Source organism: Fistularia commersonii, chromosome 32, assembly GCF_037954325.1.
Source record: "Fistularia commersonii isolate RoL2024-O1a breed Wild chromosome 32, RoL_Fcom_v1.0, whole genome shotgun sequence".
In the NCBI taxonomy this organism is placed as follows: Eukaryota; Metazoa; Chordata; class Actinopteri; order Syngnathiformes; family Fistulariidae; genus Fistularia; species Fistularia commersonii.
The window spans coordinates 9,314,815-9,329,598 of NC_141315.1; positions in this window are offsets into that span (position 1 = coordinate 9,314,815).

The window sequence follows — 14,784 nt, forward strand, 5'->3', positions numbered from 1 at the left end:
AGACGGGAGCGCTAACCGCTTTGCCACCGTGCTACATACTGGAAAGTTGTTTCATTTATTGAAAAGGCCAAAAAAAAAAGAAAAAAAAAAAAAAAAAAAGAGGCCTCTGCAGCCGAAGTCCATGTTCTCCTCCCAGGTGCTCGTAGGGGAAATACTCCTGGTACGATGTTCGCAGGCGCGGAGGGGAAACGTTGTGTAACGGTTCACGTGCCGCGGAGAAAGGTTATGGGTCCCTCCCTGCTGCTCTTAAAGAGGAATCCAGGATTGGTGTTTTTCTGGAAACCCCGTCGGGGAACACACACACACACGCACACGCACGCACGCAGACACGCTCACACACACGCGCGCAGCCTCGGTGTGATGAGGTGACACTCATTCCAAGCATGTGCAGCACGGAGATGTTTTACGGCTGGCGTCGGAGTCAAAACAGGCCAGTTCCTGCTTCCAGCCGCCGCCGCCACCGCGGTTTGACATCAGGTCAACTTTTTGTTTGTCTTCGCTGCAGGTTTGGATTTAAGATTCGAGGAGGAAAGCGCTGACTGTTAATAAATCTACAAAAGTTTTATTTGCTTTGTTGGAATTTAACTTTTTTTTTTTCCTCCCTCACGTTCACTTTCAAGCAATTTAAAAGGGGGATTTCTTGGGAATTTTAGATATTTTTGATGATTTCCTGTTTTTGTTAAGACAAGTCAAAAATCACTGTTAACCGGGGTGTAAAATTTCATCCATCGATTCCTGCATTCAGGGTCTGCCGGAGCCTATCTGCGCTGTCATTGGACAGAAGGTTTGGTTTTACAGGGAAACATACTAAGACATGCAACCATTCTCGCTCTCATCCACACATCATAAAGAGACATAGACAATTTCACTCACTCATTCATGCATCTGGAAAATTTAGGGTCTGTTTTGGACTGCGGGAGGAGGCCCGAGGAGCAAAACATGGACTCTTGCTGCAAGGCGGAAGCGCTTTCCACTTGTTTCTTTTCAAATGTTTATTTTCTTTCAGGGTAATTTTCCAGTTATTTTTCTATTCCTTGAATAGCAACTGATATTGTTGGTTACTTGCTATTGGGTGTTTTGGTTTTTTTTTTGTTTCTTTTTTTCTGCTCATCGTACAAATGCCACAAATACGTCAGCTTCGGCCCGCTACAAGGTTCACAGAGCCTCCTGCACCAGGCCAAACTCCAGAAAAGAAGCATTTTACTGTCACCATGGACTTGGATCTGGGTTTGTGCCTGGCGGCGTGACATTTCGAACAATGCTGCGCTGAAATGTCTGCTCCACAGGAGGAGCGCCGGCGATGACTCACTGTCGTTTTCACTCGCCCGACTCCCGGGACCTCCGACAAACTCGCCACCTTTGAGCAACGTGGAACGGAATCTTGGGTTTTGATACTTGTTTACAGAGGAAATGAATCACAGTGAGAGACAGGATATCCAATCAGTCACAAATTCCTGTACTTTTGTCGAAATTGGGGAGGGAAAGGGGGCCAGAATATGAATTTATCTCCAATAATCCCTCTTAATAAAATTACCACCTGTCAACTGTGACACGTTATTTACAGCTCCGTTCTTGTTCATCCGATTTCTCGCAGGCTTTATGAAGTCCATACGGTTGATTTTTTAAACTTTCCGTCACTCGCAGTTTTCTTTTTTCCTCCCCCTGTCCGGCCATATGTTTGGCTTCATCAAACCACTTATGATTAGAGTCCTTAAATACGCTTCGTCCCTAATTCTCCACAGCTCCTTTTGCTGTTTTTTTCCCTGAGCAAGTGTGTGGGCCATTCAGCTTTCATCTCCTTCCTTCTCTTAACGGCTTTATGAAATAGGAAGCATATGATTTTCTCCTCTGAGTCCTCGCCCTTGCATATCGGGGAGAAGGTGGAGAAAGCAGGAGTGTGAGGAGGAGAGGAGCGGCACATCTGCGGCGCAGCGCTAATTATTAGGAAAATTCTCAGGAAGGGCGAGCGAGAGAGAGGACCGGGCTTCAGATCTTCTTCCAAAGAGCCAGTGCCCGCGGTGTCGCACGTTTCATCTCCGCCGACTTTATTGCACTTGCTGTGGCGTGTGTGGATCCCGGGGGCTCAGCGTTTACGCGCCTAGAATCCCCACGCAGATATGGAAATAACCCTGCCACTTGAATCTATTTACATCACGCCTTTCCTGACATTGGTGTGTTCAAATCAGCAGATATGACCAGAGCTTGAAAAATTCCTGCAGGAACTTAGCCGCTACCTGATGTGGCACAGGACACAAAACAGCTTTTTGCAGATGTGATAAGACTTTTTCACCCAACAGGAACACATAGTAAAATAAAGAACTGAGTGCACATTTATGTAGGGTACGTGTTGTCAATGTGGACAGTGATGGTGGAATATGTCTGAATGACACACACACACACGCACAGCGTCAATTATGCCAATATCACTACAGGCTGAAGTCATCGGGAATCCACATGGGAATTGTTTTCCCAGGTTTCTGTCACCGTCATTCTGTGCCTCTTACAATCTCAAGACACTATGATCAACACCGTTTGTGAATCTTTCTAAGCTGCAGAAAAAGGAATTCACCAATACGCAGCATATCCACTTATTTACCCCTGGGCGTTCAGCTCGCTTTGAATTTGCGACGGAATCTGAGATTTGTAAGTCAAACCTGATGCCCATATTTCCCCTTGAAGTTTCAAAACTCACAAACAATCCCACTGAATACTGATTTAATTAAATAAGCAGACAAAAATAACTCATTTGAGTCAAGGGGCATCTTTTGAAGGGTTTTCTAGGGGACACAAAAGGCAGTAATCTCAATAATACACAATAACAAACACTAGGATTTGTTGGGGCGGTTAAAGAACAAGCTAAAGGCAGTCAGGACTTGAAGCGCAACGTGAAACTCAAGCACATAACCATAAAAAAAAAAAAAAAAACAGTTGACTAATTTACCATCTAGCTCGCTAACTACTAACAAAACACGCCAGGGAAGGAAATGCGGAAAAAAAAATAAGTGATGGCTCCGCTTAACACCAAGCTGAAAAAAAACGCCGGCTAACTAGCTGATGAGCCACAGGTGAAGGGGTACTGAACACTTACAAGTAAAGATGCAAAGAAATAATGTCAAAGTACCATCAAAGGCAGTAATAACACACTAAATAAGGTAGTGAGTAGAGTTTTTAGTAAAGTAGTAACGAAACAAGCCAGGGAAGGGGAGCTTAGGTTCAGTTTAAAACCTAGCTAAAACAAAACGCCGGCTAATTAGCCAACTAGCCGCAGGTGCACTACACGGGCCATTAACAGGTGGCGGGGTATTCAAAAGTGGAGAGTAAAGATGCAAAGGAATAATGTCATATAAAGTAGCAATAATGAACTAAATGACGTAGCAAGTACAGTATTTAGTAAAGTAGTCACTAGACAAGCCAGGCAAAGTAATATACCAACCGGAGACTCAGCTTAACACCTAGCTAAAACAAAACACTGGCTAATTAGCCAATTGGCCGCAGGTGCATGACTCAGGCGATTGACACGAGAAGGGGTGCTTGACAACGGTGGATAAAGACGCAAATAAATGATTTTTAAAGTGCTAAGGAAAGTAGAGAGCAAATTATTTAGTATACTTTTATTAAGGGGGTAAAGACAACGACGATACCTGACTTTAAATCCCGCCGTTAGCAAGCAACTACATTCAACGCATTGTAACTCACCCGCAACGGTTGCTGTGGCAACGCGGTGCGTCGTCCGGGAAACGGTGACACGTTCAACAGAAAAAGCGTCTCCGTCATACCGCCGTCCGTTCGCCAACTCCGGTGTTCCGGTGTCCGCCGGCGCCGCCAAAGCCGCCGGCTAGCCGGTTTTAGCGCACTTGAACGCCGCAGCGTAGGGTAAGCCGCACTTCCGCCCTGCACCGGAACCGGAAAGAGGAAACACTTCATTTCCGGTTTCGCCATTTTTTGTTTTGTTTTTGTTTTGATTTATTTAGTTATTCATCTACCCATCTAAGGAATTATTGAGGGTATGCTTTAATATTGAAGATAATATTTGTGGAGACAACATTGATACCACAGACTATATTTTTTCTCATGCAAAAAGGTACAGGACTTTTGGGCAAAAACTCAAAAATGGGTTAAAGACTAATTTCCATGGTCACCAGTTTCCTTCTCAAGAGATGATATAATATTTGGTTTACTTTTAAGCAACAAAAGAGAGGAACTCTGTGTCAATGTTATTTTAGGCCTGGTCAAGTTTGTCATTCACAAAAACAGAATGCAAAAGTGTTCCCCCAATTTTACGTTCTTTATAAACAATTTAGAATTAGAGAAAAATCCTGAAAACTTATGGAAAAATCCCAAAACCAAAAGATATACAGTTTGATGTCTGAGATTCCTTCTTAACCACCAAGTTAAATACATATTATATTCCCCTTGCAATTTATTTATTTATTTATTTTTATTTACCTATTTATTTTTACGTCTGTTTTCATTTATTTTCTTTTTCTTCAAGCATTAAACATTTCTCACAAACCTTTAAAAAAAATTTTTGTTTAGTTATTCATCCATTCATTCATTTATTTATGGTCTCTACTTTTTATTTGTTTAATTTTTTTTTCTGATTTTTTATGGCTTTATTTGTTCGGTTGTTTGAATTTTTTTTGTGCTGTTCATTCATTTTCTTTATCATTTATTTTTTCACTTCATTCAAGCTGGATACATTAAAAAGTCAGATCTGGGCCGGTGGTCCAAATGGGGCCCACTTAGTACCAAAAAAAAAACAAAAGCAGGAAAATAACCACGGGACAAAAATAAACAGTTCAAAACAAAGCTGGAAAAAACAAACAAAAATAAAGGAGAAGAAAAAACAAGTTAAAAACACACAGAAAGGCAAAGCGGGGCATCTTAGATAAAGTCCAGATTAAAGAGCATGTTGGAAAAGAACAAACAAATATCAGATATCTGAAACAGAGTCACATGAAGATTCCAAACTGGATTGTGACTCATTCTGATGGTAAAAACCTCTGCAATAGTTTGATAACTATAACGAGCCATTTACAATGTGCGCGGTCGACTTCATCCTCATTTCATTTTAAAATCCAAAATAGTTTTCACTGTAATGCATATAAGACATGTGGAAAAGACTCAGAACGGGTCTGTGGTCACAGGAGGAACCTAAAAGTGTGTCTGAGCAGAGAGTAGCCGAGCGGCGCTGTCGAAGCGCAGGCCTCCCGCCTGCGACTGTGAAACAGATATTTTTCAACCGCGCTAATTGCAAAGGGCTGCACATCATCATCCCATTTGCGTTGCCAGATGTCCGGCGAGGAAACACGCGCACACACACGCACACACATACGTGTACGCACACACAACACGCGCTGCTCCGAAACAGCAGGGATGCAAGTTAATATTCCCAGACCACATTACCTAAAATATCTGTTCATTACAGGCGCGAAGACTAATGGACTGTCTGTTGCATTGCCCTCGTGCACGCCGTCTCACAGGAAGTGTGTTTAGGGCGATATTCCACTTAAACAGCTCCAGATGGGCCACGGCGAACGTTTAGCGTCACCTGCCCCGTGCACGGACGAGACAGCTAGCGTTAGCGCGCTTTAACTGCACAACAACAGCGCAGTCAGGATGACTTTGCATGTTGACCATAATATTAAGAAACACTGTTTCCCGCACGGATGAGGGTGCACTTCTCGGACAATAACACACACACATACAGCCGTGCACGTGCACGGGGTCTTTTTTGTTTTTTTTCCTGTGTTTAAAGCGAAAAATCTCAGCCCTGACGAAACACGATGACGTTTCTCGAACGCAAGCGTTGTTGTGTAACATCATGCGGTGTGTGTGTGTGTGTGTGTGTGTGTGTGTGTGTTTTCCCGGTATTGAATGTCGTCATGTCGTCGTGCTTTTGGTGAAATGTTTAAATTTGGGCCGTGTTTCGGAAACGCTGTAATTTCCGAAAAAGTTTTCGCCCACCGTACCCGCCATCCCGCCGGCAGGATATTATGACAGCTCCCACCGCCCTCCGAGGGGAATCCACCCCGCTCGCCACGGCGTCGGCCCCGGAGGCCCGGCGCAGGGGCCGGGCCCCGCCATGGTTTCTGTCCGGCCGTCACGCACTGTGAAAAGGTTTAGGGGGGGTGAGGCTGGACTGTGTCAGGGAGCGGCGCAGTGGGTGGGCTGCGGGACTGACAGCAAACTGCAGCAACATGACAAGCCGAGGCACGACCTCTTTCTGATTCACCTCTGCTTATAATTAGCCGCCGCCGGATTAAATGTTAGCGCGTTGGATTATTCTCACATGCTGGACGTCGCCCTTTGTCCATCTTGTGAGGTAGAAAAAGAAAGAAAACTTTCTTTCCAAGCTGCCCACACACACACACTCACACACACACACACACACATCTTTTCAAGCAGACGGTCCAGTGCTGCCTGTCTGTGTTTTCATGCTAAATTAGCGCACCTTGCAGTGAATCCTGGGAGATCCAGCACTGGCAAAGGATGCAGAACCCTCCCTGCCCCGCGCTAATGACTTCATAATTTCCCTTGTTCTGTTGGACACGTGTGAAGAGATGTGTGTGAAAACACACACTCCAGCAGGAGGTCACGGGAGACATCTGTTGAAATATTAAAAATGATTAAAGAAAAGATAACAACCTCAAATTTTGGGGAAAAGAGTCATGGTTGACTCAAAGAATTTTTCAAAAAAACAATTTCTTTGTCAAAAAAAAAAAAAAATTGAATATTGGAATATAATCCGAAAACAAGGCGACCTTATGCACAATGTAGATGATGAATATTTATTTACGGCATGAACAAATGAGATTTTGCTGCAAAGTCGTTTTTGTTTTCATTCCGTTGTCCATTTTTATCTTTGTTGTTCTTCATTTTCCTGCCTACTTTTTATGGATTTTTTTTTGCTATCTTTAAATCGTCTCTTTTATTTATACTCACATTTATTGATATTGTCATCATTACACTGTGACATCTGTCACAAAATAATTTCCCCTATGGGGGTCAATAAAGTATATCTTATCTTATTTTATTTTTTTCTATTCATTTCATTTATCTGAGTCAAGGTGTTCTGTTACAGTTCGGTAACAGTAGGGAAAATTAGAGGTGATGATTCTGGTCGATTGCATTGAAAATAAACCCTAAAAATGCAGTTATTTTATAATAAATAGCTTTTTTTTGTCCTCCTGGGCTCTGCGACGTCACCAGCAGGCATGAGACTGGGCTCGGGAAATGTTTAAATGAATAAAAAAAAAAAACGGCGTCCGCTCGTGCTGCACTCATGTAAAGGAGAAAACTGCGAAAACTGCATAACGGCGAGCGGGCCGGCGTGATCTTCCTCGGTTTCCAGCGCGTCATCCATTCACGTCTGGCCTCTTTACTACGCCGTCTGATAATTTACAGGCCCGCAGCGAAGGCACGCCGCGCGTTTTCGGAAGCACAGGATGTCACGGAGACGCGAGCGAGAACCTGAAAGCGCAGATGCTGCTGGCAGCTTCTGGCGTCCTCAGGGGAGGCGCCGCCGCGGCCTCGTAAATCGGCCCGCCGTCCGACACCAGGTTCGCCGGTTCTCGGCGTGAGTTTGATTTATTCGATCCCGATCTGCGTGAGCGCCATCGGATCTATGGCGGCGGCGGCGGCGGCGGCGGCTCGCGGGCCGAGGCCGGCCCCCGAGTTTCCTACAGCCGGCAATTTGGCGTGATTTACACCTGCGATTCGGGTGGCCGTAAATGCGAAGCGCAGATGTTCGACACTCTGCGAAACACGCTCGGTAATGAGAACGCGGGTTCTCCGTCCAACACCTCCTGCAGAGGGTTAGGAGAAGACAAGGCGCCGCCAACGGGACGCCGCAAAAATGAGTTTGCAGAGAGAGAAACCCCGAGTCTTAACTCGCTAAGGTACGCAAATGACACGTGTTTATACTAACAACATGGACGTCGTCTCCGTTTTCTTCTCCGCGTGAGAAAACCGAGCCGACCGGGTGTGAATTTGTGAACCCGTTGTCAAAGCCACGGGTTTTCAGGTGAGACTCTTGGACGTTTTTTTGCGGGATTTACACAGCAATTGCGCAGCGATCGGCCTCCGTGTCTCCAGACGTGGCCAGGGTTCTGCCAGAACCACCGCCACCTGCCGGATGGAGAAGTTTGCCGGCGTCTGAAGCGAAAATGGCATTTCTTATTAACACGTGAGGTTTTATGGCAGGTGCAAACTCAAGGCCCGCGGGCCGAATGCGGCACGCCGCGCGAGGACGTCTTAAATATAATACAGATCGTGTTACCCGCAAAATGACGGCATCACAAATGACACCAAAATGTCCAGAAAGAGAAAAATTTTGGATTTGAATGAGTTATTTAACAAGAAGGAGGAGTTCTATTTATTTTTCATTACATTTGCTTCCATTTGTTCTGTTTGTGGCCCTTTGAGGGCGACCGTCATGCCTGGAAACGAGTTCGACACCCTTGTTTTATAGTGTGTAATGTGTGTTGGCGGCTCTTGTGCGAGCGCTGAGCGCGCCCAAGCGGCAGAGCGGCGAACAGCTCGCGGTCCTGGAAGGCTGGAGGGCCGGCGTGATGTTTCATTTCTTTAAGGTCCGCCCGTCGCCCCCCCGCTGACCCTCCGATGGACTCCCGGCGGAAACAAACCTCAACCCCCCCCCCCCGCCGCCCTCCCGCCTCCGACGCCCCTCCTCCTCTCCACGAGATCCAGTCCCTGACAGAATCTCGCAGCTGATTTTTCCATCGCCGGCGGCTCTGGACGACCTCCGGATTCCTCGGCGTAATAAGTGATGCAGCGACTGTCAATATTGAAACAAATACATCCAGAGTCGGGGCGCGGCTGTTGATCATCGCCACGGCGGCGCTTTGTAGCGGCTGGATTTATGGAGCCGGACGGTAAACGGGGACGGCCGGTCGAAGCGGGAATTCCAGATCGGGGTCATCGGGAAGCCTCTGATGGAAAAAGCTGCCCCCGCGTGGCGGACGGCGACGTAATTCACGGCGTCTGGCCGAGAGATGAGAATATGGAGATGGATGCGTCCCGGGGCCGCGGGGTCCCGAGGACGAGGAATCCCTTTCCAGAGGGCCTCTCGGTCCGGGTCGGGAACCGCATACCTGCACAGGAAGAAGCTTTCCCGAGGAGGCGGGATGGAGACCGCATCAAGGAGAGGAATCGGCCATCTCCCGGTCCCGTTTGGACGCGGAACCACACGGTTGTGGAGCGACCGGCTCGGCCCGAAAGGTCCAAGTCGTCCATTTTTGGGTGGATTCGGGATCGTCCACATCCTGATCACGTTACATTACATTACATCTGGCAGACGCTTTTATCCAAAGCGACTTACAAAAGAGGACATAAGGACTGCAAAAAACACTTGCAAATACAAGATGCACAGGAAATATACAGAACAGTAAGCTTGGGTTAGTGAGTTTTTTTTTTTTTTTTCACACACACACACACTGCATAGCCTAACTTGGTGCCCAACCTGATCTGGGGCATCAGCGCACTTTCCGAACCCCTCCTATTTAGTCGATCAGAACGTGCAGTGATTGGCTCACCGTAAAGTCTAAATCTACGTATCATCCAATCGGTTCAGCCTATTTGTCGTTTCACCATAAAATAAAAGTCTAAGTGACGGCGTCGCTGCAAAGTCCGATCTCCGAGGTGCACCTTGGACCGATATTATCCCATCGGGATCGGTCTGTTTCCTTATTTTGGGGTGTTATAAGAAGCGGGAGACGCGGCGACTGTATTTCCGCTCATTCGGACGATCTTGGCGTGACAGCAAAGTCCGAGTCGTCCAGTTTTCGGCCAGATATTCCTCTCGGGGGTCGGGGTTGGCGGGCGTGTCGGGGGTTATCGGCGGCGGGACGTCACTCACCCTGAGCGACAGGGAAGGAAAGGAAAAAACAGCTCCGTGATGCTGAAATTCCCCGTCCTCTCTCTCGCTCGCCGTTTCTATGGAACGACACAGGAAGCAAAACAACCGACCGTGAACCGGTTTTGCATAATTGGATCGGACACATTATGAATAATTCACCCTCGGACCTCGAGGGGGGGGGTGATACAACCTCATTATTTACTTTTGTCCGCCTGAGAGTTTTGTTCCTGACGAGTCGCGATGGAGCGATTAGCAAAAAAAGTTGCGCGGCGAATAGCCACGGCGGGTTGTTTACGCACGTCCTCTCCGGTTACGAAAGAAAAATAACGAAAAAAAAAAAAAAAAAAACACCAGCGTCCTCGGCGTTTTTCCTTTCTTTACCCGCAATCCGATTGTTATTCCTCCTCGTACCGTTATCGGGATATGACGGCGGAGAAAACCGCGGCGGCGAGCGGCCCGAGGGCTCGGCGAAGGACGCCAGAGACGTCTAAATGCAGACCGTGACTGACGTGCGTCGCGGCGCTGGTGCGAAGGCTGTAATCAGAGCTGTCTTTGTGCAGCCCGGGGAGACACGGCCCATCCCTCGATAAAATAAAATAAAATAAAAAAAACCTGGCTGGAAGGCGGCGGCTGCAGGGTTACACACAATCGCAGAGCGTAACTGTCTGTTCTGGTTACCATAAAACCCCCTCATGTTCGCCTTCGGAATTCATAAATCTTACAACGGCCCCGTCAATGCTCGCGAACATAAATCACTCCCGCCTCGAGAGCCAGGCCGCGAAACCGAACTCCGATATAACTCCCGCTGCCCGCGGACGCGCCTTCGGATTTACGAAGACCCGCTGGATTTTGTTTTGTTTCTAGCCGGCGCTCGTCTCGCCGGCCTACCGGGGGGCGGCGAACGGCCGTGGGAGCCCGAGCAGGTGCAAAAGCGGCGTCCTCGGAAAAAAAAAAAAACGACAAAAAAAAAACACTCAGGAAGGGAAACAGAGCCCGGCCAGGGCTGTGTGATAGCATCAGCTTTCCTCCCGCTATGACGCACGGTGTTGTGTTAGCCCGGCCGCGGGGCCGGTTAGCTAATCTGTAGTCTCGATCTGCAGAGCCGTCAGACGGTCCCATTCACAAGAGCGGAGCGGGTCATTCTCGCCAATTCGAAGTCTGGCCGACGGCTACCGATGGAACAAGACGCAGCTACGGGGGGCCTCATCTGACGTCCAAGTTACACTTTGGTAACCTCGTAGGGTGAAAACAGCCCTGGTGTTCAGGCGGTGTTTTCTTGCTCCATAGCCCCTCCTCCTTGGGGGCGGGGTCACCACCAAGCCGCCGCGGAGTCGTTCAAGACTCGATTGCACGAATGCTGGAAGGTATTGGTACACAGGGTGAGCAGGGGAATGATTTCAGCCGGTTCAAGAGGCCTCACCAGGTTGGGGATAAGAGGAGCCTCCTGCTAGCCCTTCGGGGCCAGGCAGTCGTCTGGAGTGGGTCCCGCCATATGGACTCTACTCCCAGTTTCCATCCATCCATCCATCCATCCATCCATCCATCTCTTCCTTCCTGGTAGGTCTTCATCTCCCCAGTTCCTATAGCTCTCAATGCCTCTTCCTGGTACCAGAGGGTCCCAATGCCTCTTCTTGTCCCCTTTCTAGTTCCAGAGGCAGACGCCTCTTCTTGCTACCTTACAATTTCCAGAGGCCGACACCTCTTCTTGCCCCCTTCCTTGTCCCAGAGAACCCCAATGCCTCTTCTCGCCCCCTCCCTAGTTCCAGGTGGTTGACACCTCTTCTTGCTTCTTTGCAAGTTCCAGAGGCTGACGCCCCTTCTTGCCCCCTCCCTAGTTCCAGAGGCCAATGCTTCTCCTTGTCCCCTTCCTAGTTCAAGAGGATCCCAACGCCTTTTCTCGACCCCTCCCAAGTTCCAGGTGGCTGACACCTCTTCTTGCCCCCTGCCAAGTTCCGGACGCCAACACTTCTTCTTGTCCCCTTCCTAGTTCCAGAGGCCAACGCCTCTTCTCGCCCCCTTCCTCGTTCCAGAGGCCGACGCCTCGTCTTGCTACCTTCCTAGTTCCAGAGGCCAACGCCTCTTCTTGCCCCCTTCCTTGTCCCAGAGATTCCCAACACCTCTTCTCGACCCCTCCATAGTTCCAGGTGGCTGACACCTCTTCTTGCCCCCTGCCAAGTTCCAGATGCCAACACTTCTTCTTGTCCCCTTCCTAGTTCCAGAGGCCAACGCCTCTTCTCGCCCCCTTACTTGTCCAAGAGGCCAATGAGGCCATCTATCCTTGCCCCCTTCCTAGTTCCAGAGGATCCCAACGCCTTTTCTTGCCGCCTCCAAAGTTCCGGAGGCCGATGCCTCTTCTCGCTTCCTATCTAGTTCCAGAGACCGACGCCTCTTCTTGCCCCCTTCCTTGTCCCAGAGAATCCCAGTACCTCTTCTCGTCCCCTCCTTAGTTCTAGAGGCTGCCGCCTCTTCTCGCCCCTTCCTAGTTCCTGAGACTGCTGTGAAAGGACACCGGAAACTACCTGGACCCTGCGTAGCCCTCCATTCACCCCCTTTTACCAAATAAAACCCCTTGAAACACCTCACCTGCTGAGTGTCTTTGTGTTTGGGTCAGGCACACCCCACAAAAACCATGACAGAAGGTGCTTGTGGACCTGATGTACATGCTAGCAGGTAAATGCCAGTAGCCAGGCTAACGTGTAGTGCTACGGGAGGTTCCTTTAAAAAAAAAAAAAAAAGATAGTGGGTCTATACAGTGGTGACTGTCTAGAGAAAGCAAGGGGTACCATGTACGATCCCCGTCCGAGGAGAACCAGGTCTTGCCGTAACCATGGAAACGAGCCCAAAATCACACCTTCTTTTGTTTACGTGTCCTTGAGGGACATTTCCGAGCAGTTCCGACCACACAAAAGGGTTTGGCCTCGAATTTGCACCACCTGCCTTCGTTCGACGTCGACGACCCACACACACATCTATCTTCTTAAGACCCACAGAGGTGAACAAAGAGCTCCCATCTCCTCGGCGTAAATCTCACGACGCTCAAGTGAAGACAAACAATTACTCGATCCTCTCGGAGGAGACGAAAAGGAAAAAGAGGGGAGTCCACCAAGGAGCTGCTCTTTTGGGTAGGAAGACAAAACAGACAGTAGATCTTCATTTGGGCCAATAAAGACTTGGCTGGGATCGCTTCATTCTTCTCGTGTGTGTGTGTGTGTGTGTGTGTGTGTGTGTGTGTGTGTGTGTGTGAGACACCTCGCTGGACGGAGCTGTCGGGGGGGGGGGGTAACAAAAACATCGACCCTTTTGACGAGTGAAAAACATGGTGTGATTCGAGCTCGTGTTTTTAAAAAACAACCAAGACGCGCCTTTTGCTGCCCCCAGCCCCCACCCGAGTGTGTGTGTGTGTGTGTGTGTGTGTGTGTGTGTGTGACTGCCTAATCCCGACCAGATAGCTAACGGCGACGTCGCCTCCGCAAGCGAAAACCGCCGGTACATTTCAAAATCCACTCGGGTGGGGGAGCAATCGTCTGTATCTGACCTCCCTCGCCAAAATAAAGGTCACCGAAAAGCCCCGGCGGCCGCACGCACTGTGGCGCAACAGCGGACGCCATATTGGAATTTGCCTGGTGTGTTTATCTTCGCGCACGCCCGTGCTTAGCGCCGGCTACTTCTAATTATTGCTAAATTGTGTTCGATTTCTGGGAGTCATCTGACAGTTATCTCGCCCGGCGTCCCGGAGGGGCCTCGCTTTTGGAACCCCGGATCTCATGATTCACTTCGTCAGCAATTATTTGTCGAGCATGAGCTCATTCGAGGGAAGCTGACTTTTTTTTTTTTTTTCATATCAAAATGTACAAACAGAACATTTTGATTTAATAATGCTGTAACCGCTGTCTCGTCTGGAATTCACTTTGAGTTTACGCCCCGTTTTTGGATTTGGTACCGGCTTATAATTACAGTTAATACTGACCTAGGATTTAGGTCAATGAATGATCCTATTAGCATGCTAACCAAGCTAGTCGCTACATTCACGATCAGCTTTCAAGAAGATTTCAGTAACTACTAAACACACACACACACACACACATACACTAGCCTAGGATGTAATATCAATTTTGTGAAATGTTGTGTATAAAAAGAAAATCTATAACAATATATATTATGTTATCAAACTGTCTGATTAGCATGCTAACCAACCAAGCTAGCTGCTACATTCATGATCAGCCTTCCAGATGATTTGAGTAGCTAATATCTAACCCTAGACATACAAACACACACACACACACACACACACTGGCCAGAAGTGTAATTAATTGCATTATCAATTTTGTGAAATGAAATGTGTGAAATGTGTGAAATGTGAAAAGTAAAATCAATAGCTTATATGTTATCAAACTATCTGATTAGCATGCTAAGCAAACAAGCTAGCTGCTACATTCACAATCGGGCTTCCAGAAGATTTGAGTGGCTAATATTTAACCCGAAACACACACATACACACACACACACACACACACACACACACACACACACACACTGGCCTGGGATGTAATTAACTGGAATATCAATTTTGTGTATGAAAAAATAAAGTCAATAACTTATATGTTATCAAGCTATCCGATTAGCATGCTAACCAACCAAGCTAGCTGCGTCATTCACAATTAGCCTTCCAGAAGATTTGAGTAACTAATATTTACCCCCAAGCACACACACACACACACGCACACACACACAGTGGCCAGATGTGTAATTAATTGTAATATCAATTTTGTGAAATGTGTATTAAAAGGAAAATCAAGATTAGCATGCTAACCAACCAAGCTAGCTGCTTCATTCATAATCAGGCTTCCAGAAGATTTGAGTGGCTAATATTTAACCCGAAACACACACACACACACACACACACACAC